Raw genomic sequence first — 6,708 nt, 5'->3', positions numbered from 1 at the left:
ATTTATTTATAAACTTGTTCTAAAAGTGTAGCGTGACAATTAAATAACTTATGAATCAACACGTTCAAATTTCGTATTAAATAGAAGTGAAATTGATATTATTTCTAAATATTAAAAGTAAATTGATGATTTATTCATTAGAATATGGTGGTGTTTGATCAAACTTAAAATTAAGCGCTGAAAAAATAACAATTGGATTTTAAATGCCAAATAATATAAATACTGGAAATATTAAATGGTATAATTGTTTGATAAATACTAAAAATAAGTAGTGAATTTAAGTGTGGTTATCAAACATGACCTAAATCTGCCATTCACATAAAACAAATAAAACACATTTAGAATTTACCCTATTAAATAATAAAAATCAGATTTTGACAATAATTTGTAATTTTTTGTTCTTTCATAATTAGATAAAAAAACATATTATTCTTTTTCATTTTTTATGGAAAAAGTTGAATTTATAAATTGAGATGAAAATTAGGTGAATTATTTATTGTACAATATACAAATTGAATTTGCAATTTAATATTCGTAAATATTTGGGGGGTTTTGTGAATAAAGAAAAAAATAATGTAGTTGGGTTATAATTATAGTATTAATGTATGCATGCAAGTATAGTACTTGTTTTATGATTAATTACTTTAGTAGCATGAACATAGCAACTTTGCACTACAATGATTAATATATGTGAAGTATCTTATGCAACAAAAGAGATATTTGAATTCATAATAGAGTAGTGGGATAAATCATTTGCATGTATAAGAGCTTTAATTAGAATGGACCCCAAAATTAAAATGGTTTCACTCATTTCTAATTCAATTCATTCCTCTTATATTTTACAAGCCATGTGCTACCAAGGTTAAGGTTAAGAGGGTGTTTGTTTTACCTACTGTTTGTTGTTGCTGTTTGCTGATACGGTTTACTATTTACTATTGCTATTTGCTGTTGGAAAAAACTGTTTTTTCAAAAAACAGAGATTCTCTACTTTTGTAAAAAGCTGCTTTTCGGGTGTAAAAGACAAACAGGAAGTCACTAACCAAACACATAATGCTGCTTTTCAGATGTAAAAGACAAACATGAGGTCACTAGCCAAACACCTAAAACTCTTCTTTTTGAAATGAAAAGACAAACAGGAGCATGAAAATGAGCAACCAAACACTCGTTAGACTCGTACAAACCCTTAATACAAAGTGGATGAGATTAAAATTAGTTTCAAAACATAGAACTTGTTTGCCCTTATATTATATATTTTTTTATTATAATTTTTTTTTATAAAAATGCATATATCATTTTATTTGATAATTAGAGTTTAATTTTAAATTTAAATTATTTAATATAAATATATTAGTTGTATGAGTTAGATTAGACTTGAGAATTAGGTTTCCAGGTCTAATTCAACACGACCAGAATTATGGTGGAATCAGATGGGCAAGGGAGACAACTGCTCGTTTTAAGGTTGTTGTCGATACATACAGTCTGCATTTCCAGAACTACAAATGCAAACCGAGGTTAAAGAGAACGATAAGATTTTATTTTCTTCTAAAGATAATTTGTTTGTTTTTGAATTAAAAAAATATATATTATAACTAAATAGGGGCTAAATGGAAAAGCGTAAAAGCTATGCTTACTTTGTTTTTAATAAAGTAAGTCTTACTTTGTCTGTTTTTATCATTGGATTAATTTTCTAATCCATCATCCAATGGTGAAAACACACCAAGTAATGGTACTTTGTAAAAAACAAAGTAACCATAAAAGTCTATATTCCTTCGTAATAACATTTTTGTTCCATTCTACCCTCCACAAAATTTTATAGTAATTTTTTATTTATTTTAAGATAGTTTGTAAAATAAATTAAAAAAAGTAATCGATAATTTTTTATTCCGCCACCAATTATAAGCCCAATATTGTAAATTTACAAAAAAATTCACACGCACCTTAATGAGCAAGTGAATTTGCTTAGATATACTACAGGTTGCTTAGATAAAGGGGTAAATTTCATTAGTGGTGTACAACGTTTGCCCCATTTCACACTTTGGCGTACAACCTTAAATTTGTCTCACTAATATGTACGAACTTATAAGTAACCTCCCACTTTGGTGTATGGCCGGTTAAAATGACCGGTCAACGTGCCACATCAACAGTTTGACCGGTCAAAAAGTGAAAAATTGACCATTTAGAATAAAATTACTTCTTTACCCTCTTCTTCCTCCTTTCTTCTTTCTCTCTCTAACTCCCCCCTCTCTCTCTCTATTTTATTTCTATTCATTTAATCTTTCTTCCTCATTCCCCTTTTATGCCTACGCCAAAAGAGCAAAAGATCTATCCGCGTCAGTCCTCTTATCTCCAGATTAACTCGTGCATCTTCCAGGCCCTTCATATTTACTTTCGTATCCAATCAGAAACTCCATTTTTTTAAGCCTTTGAAATTGCAAGATCAGAAACTCCAACTGTTAAATATAAAGCTAATTAGCTAATATCTAAAAGCAAGAGAACTAATCCAGTTGATTACTGAATAAGCAGTAGAAATGACGAAAATTAAAACTTACTGGAAAACTTGCATATATGGAGGGGTACTAGACTATGCTTCTCTACGATCTCAAAATCAAAGAAAGAGTTGGCTAAACATATAAACCAATCTTATGACAGAAACTAAAAGTATTATTTGCACATTTATACACACTCTAGGCTTTTAATACTATTAATTTGAGATTAATGAAACATTTAGGAGCCTGTATAGATATTTATTTTTGCCATTAATTAATTTTTGACTCCAATACAAAACAATTTTTTCAAATTCAAACTGTTCATTTCAATTCCAGTATTATTTTTGGTAATTCCCTTATTGACATGTATGGCAAGTATGGGAACATGAAATGCCAGACTTTGGTTTTCTCAAATGAGTCGATCCCGGGATAGCATTTCCTGGAACGCTTTATTGACGAGCGCGTCACCGCGAAAGTGAATAAAGCTATATTGATTTTCAGAGGTATCCAATAGGAAACGAAACCAAGTAAATGTACATCTGGGTATGATTTAGACATTGTCTAAATGCAATTGTATTGCATATGGTCTTAGTGTCTTCAGAGGGGCAACTTCGCCGAATTTGGTTCTTTAGAACTCCATAATTTTGGCTGTTGTCGTAATAAAAGGATTATTTGAAGAAAGGATTGAAGAGAAAGAGAGGAGTTAGAGAAAGAGAGAGGAGTTAGAGAGAGAGAAATGATTTGGAGAAGAAAAAGAGGGAGAAGGAATGATGGAAAGATGGTGTTTCTTATTTAAGAAGAAGGGTATTTTTGTAATTATATTATGTGGGTCTGTTTTATAAATAAATAAAATAAAAGATGATGAGGTGGCGCGTTGATCGGACGTTGACCGGTCATTTTTACCGGCTGTACACTAAAGTGGGAGGTCACCTATAAGTTCGTATATATTAGTGAGACAAATTGAAGGTTGTACACCAAAGTGTGAAATGAGACAAACGTTGTACACCATTGATGAAAAATGTTAACGAAATCGAACTAATGCAACTCATGAACAAATTTTGATTTTATATTACACAAAATAAACAAAATCTAATATTTCTCCATTGATTTATGATGCAGATTGAGTTTATGGTGAGAGATTTCAAATTTAATGTCCGCATACTGATAAATTAAATTAAAGTGTGAAATGTTAAAATATATATTCTAATGTATAAATAAATAAGCAAATGTTAAAGAAATGTCAAACATTTTCTGGGTAAATTACACCCATGGGCAGTGAATTTTACACATTTTAATATTATGGCCACTGAACTTCAATATTTAACGGTATGACCACTGAATTTTACACTTTTTAGCAACTCCTGAAAATAACTGTTAACAACCTTAAAATGAAAATATTCAAGAATTAAAATTGTTCAGAACGATATTTACCATGAAAACACATTTTTTATTTTCCAAAATCACATTTTTTGGAGTTTTATCTTTCTAAAAATTCACCATTTCTCCTAACCAAACAACACTTAAATAACCTCAAAACAAAAAATTTCAAAAATTAAAATTTCTTAGAATATCAGTAACTCTTCAATTTTTTATTTTGAGACCATCAGTAGTCATTATGAGGCGTTGAGTGACCATCAATGTTAAAAAAATATAAAATTCAGTAGTTATATTGTTAAAAACTGCCATTCAATTACTACAATATTAAAATGGATAAAATTCAGTGGTCATGTGTGTAATTTGCCCGATATTTTTTTTTTTTTATTGTGGAAGATTGAAAAAACACAATTAATGAAGTTAAAAAGATGAGAGTAGAGTAGGTACACTTCCCAAATTAAGTTGATAATTGAATTGTAATGATGATAAAGTTTTGGTAACTTTCCATTTGATTCCCTATACTTCCAAATCATCTAATTTGCATCTCATCATTCTACTTTCTCTGTATACATTAAAAGCCAATTTTTAAAGAGGACCCAAATATCAATATGTGATGTGAACATTAGACAAACCAATTTCCTCCTTTTTCACTTCTTTTTTTTCTTTCTAAAAAAAGAAAATAATACCACTTTAGCTCACGATTTGGAATATTCATTTAAAAAAATAATAACTAGGAGGAATATATTTTGTTTTATTTTAATTTTATCAATCCGAATCCCTTTGCTTATGGGAATGCCTAATAATTAATTATCTAATATTCTTTTTTTTCTCATTTTGACCAAACATTCGCACCGGGTTATGCTCAATTATCTATATTCAAATATACTATAGTCTAATCCAATCATTTTAAAAATTATTTGACCAATATCATTTTTATAGCATTTTGTTTTTACATTTTTGTGAGTTGTCATTTCTAAATTAAGGGTTATTTTGTAATAATTTAAATATTAATATGGGCTTAAAGCTTACCTGAATAGGAATTCGTTGAGAAGTTTTAGCGGAAGAATGGATTACCGTGATCTTATATAATCAGTCACGAATCACACACGTCGAGATTAATCGGAAGATGAAAATGATAAGTCCATCAACTAGGGGTGGCACAAAGAGAGAGTCAAAAAGAGACAACTTATTTATTGCTGTTAGATTTAATAGGAAACTTATGAGAATTAAGTTATCGCATATTCTAAATTTAATGATCCATCTCTTTAAATGCTTTTTATGGAGAAAAAGATACTGAATGTACCAAAATCAAAATAATTAATGAACTTTAACAAAATAAGCTCATCCAATGATAAAAAAAAAACAAAGTAAAGCTTACTTTGTCAAAAACAAAATAAGCATAGAAAACACTATCTACCTTATAGTAATATATTAATTTTTTTGGTCAATGACAATTATTAATATAATGCAAGCTACAAAACAAATAATACAAAAAAATAAAAAAAAACACGAACAAAATTAATATCAATAATATAATCAATGGTGTATTTTCATTAATGTGTCATAATTGTTTGTTATGCATTAGATTACAATAATAAGATTGCCAACTTAGTTTATATTTTTATTTTTTTTATAATAAAATCATATTGTTTTTTTTTTTTTTTTTGATAATATAATAAAATCATATTGTTAGAGTAGCCAATAAATAGTTTTGTCCTCAATTATCTTTGAATACTCAGCAGAAGTTCAGCAGTGGGTGGAAAGTGGGAAGTAAAATTGCAAATTTTCATGTACATAGAAATGATAAGTTGTGGCTTTTAAATAATAATGGTGAAATTACGTGTTCTTTTTTTTATATATAAATATATGGGAAAAGTACAAAAATAAACCTTGTAGTTTGGTCCATTTTTGAACTGCACCCATGTGGTTTAAAAGTTTGCAAAGTGGTACCATGTACTTCATTCCGTTAGCAAACACATACAAAATTGACTAACGGCGTTAAAAGTCAAAGGGAAAAGAGTTAATTTAGTCTTTATATTTATTAATTTTATAAATTAACCCCCTTTATTATCTAATTATCATAAATAAACCCCAAAATAAAAATTAAAAATCAAATACACCATCTTCTCCATCTCTTTAATTTCTTATTTTTGTTCTTTCTCTCTCCTCTTTGTTAATTTCTATCTCTAAAATCAATTGAATCAAATTTCTTGATTGCAAAAATATGGGGAAGAACAAGAAGCCGGATCCTCCCAGCTTGCAAAAATATGGCATTCCTTTCTACTCTGCTGCTTTTGTTCCCTACAACCAACTCAGTTCCAGACTCCAATCTGAAAATCCTATCGAGTCCCACGACGAAGATGCAGATTCAGCTAAGGATTCCTCTCCTCCTGCACCTTTGCAGGACATCGCTAATGAATACTATGCTGTTCTTGCTGGTGGCGGCGGCGAAGGACGCAGCGGCATTCCCAACGCTAGTCATTCATTTCGATTTTGCCTCCAGTTCTCTCTCTGCTCAACCTGTATGTTGAATTTTCTGCTTATTTGAAATTAGTCCTAATTTTCATATTTGAATAACCTTCCCAACCACGATTTTTATTTTTTTTTATTTTTTTGAGCCATTTCATACAGTGCAACTCAGATTGAAATTCAATTGGTTCTAGAGAGAGAAATTGACAAAGAGGAGAGAGAAAGAACAAAAATAAGAAATTAAAGAGATGGAGAAGATGGTGTATTTGATTTTTAATTTTTATTTTGGGGTTTATTTGTGATAATTAGATAATAAAGGGGGTTAATTTATAAAATTAATAAATATAAGGACTAAATTAACTCTTTTTCCTTTGACTTT

Source organism: Euphorbia lathyris, chromosome 5 (assembly GCF_963576675.1).
Source record: "Euphorbia lathyris chromosome 5, ddEupLath1.1, whole genome shotgun sequence".
In the NCBI taxonomy this organism is placed as follows: domain Eukaryota; kingdom Viridiplantae; phylum Streptophyta; class Magnoliopsida; order Malpighiales; family Euphorbiaceae; genus Euphorbia; species Euphorbia lathyris.
The sequence above is the reverse complement of the archived record's forward strand: the minus strand, read 5'-3'. Positions refer to the sequence as shown.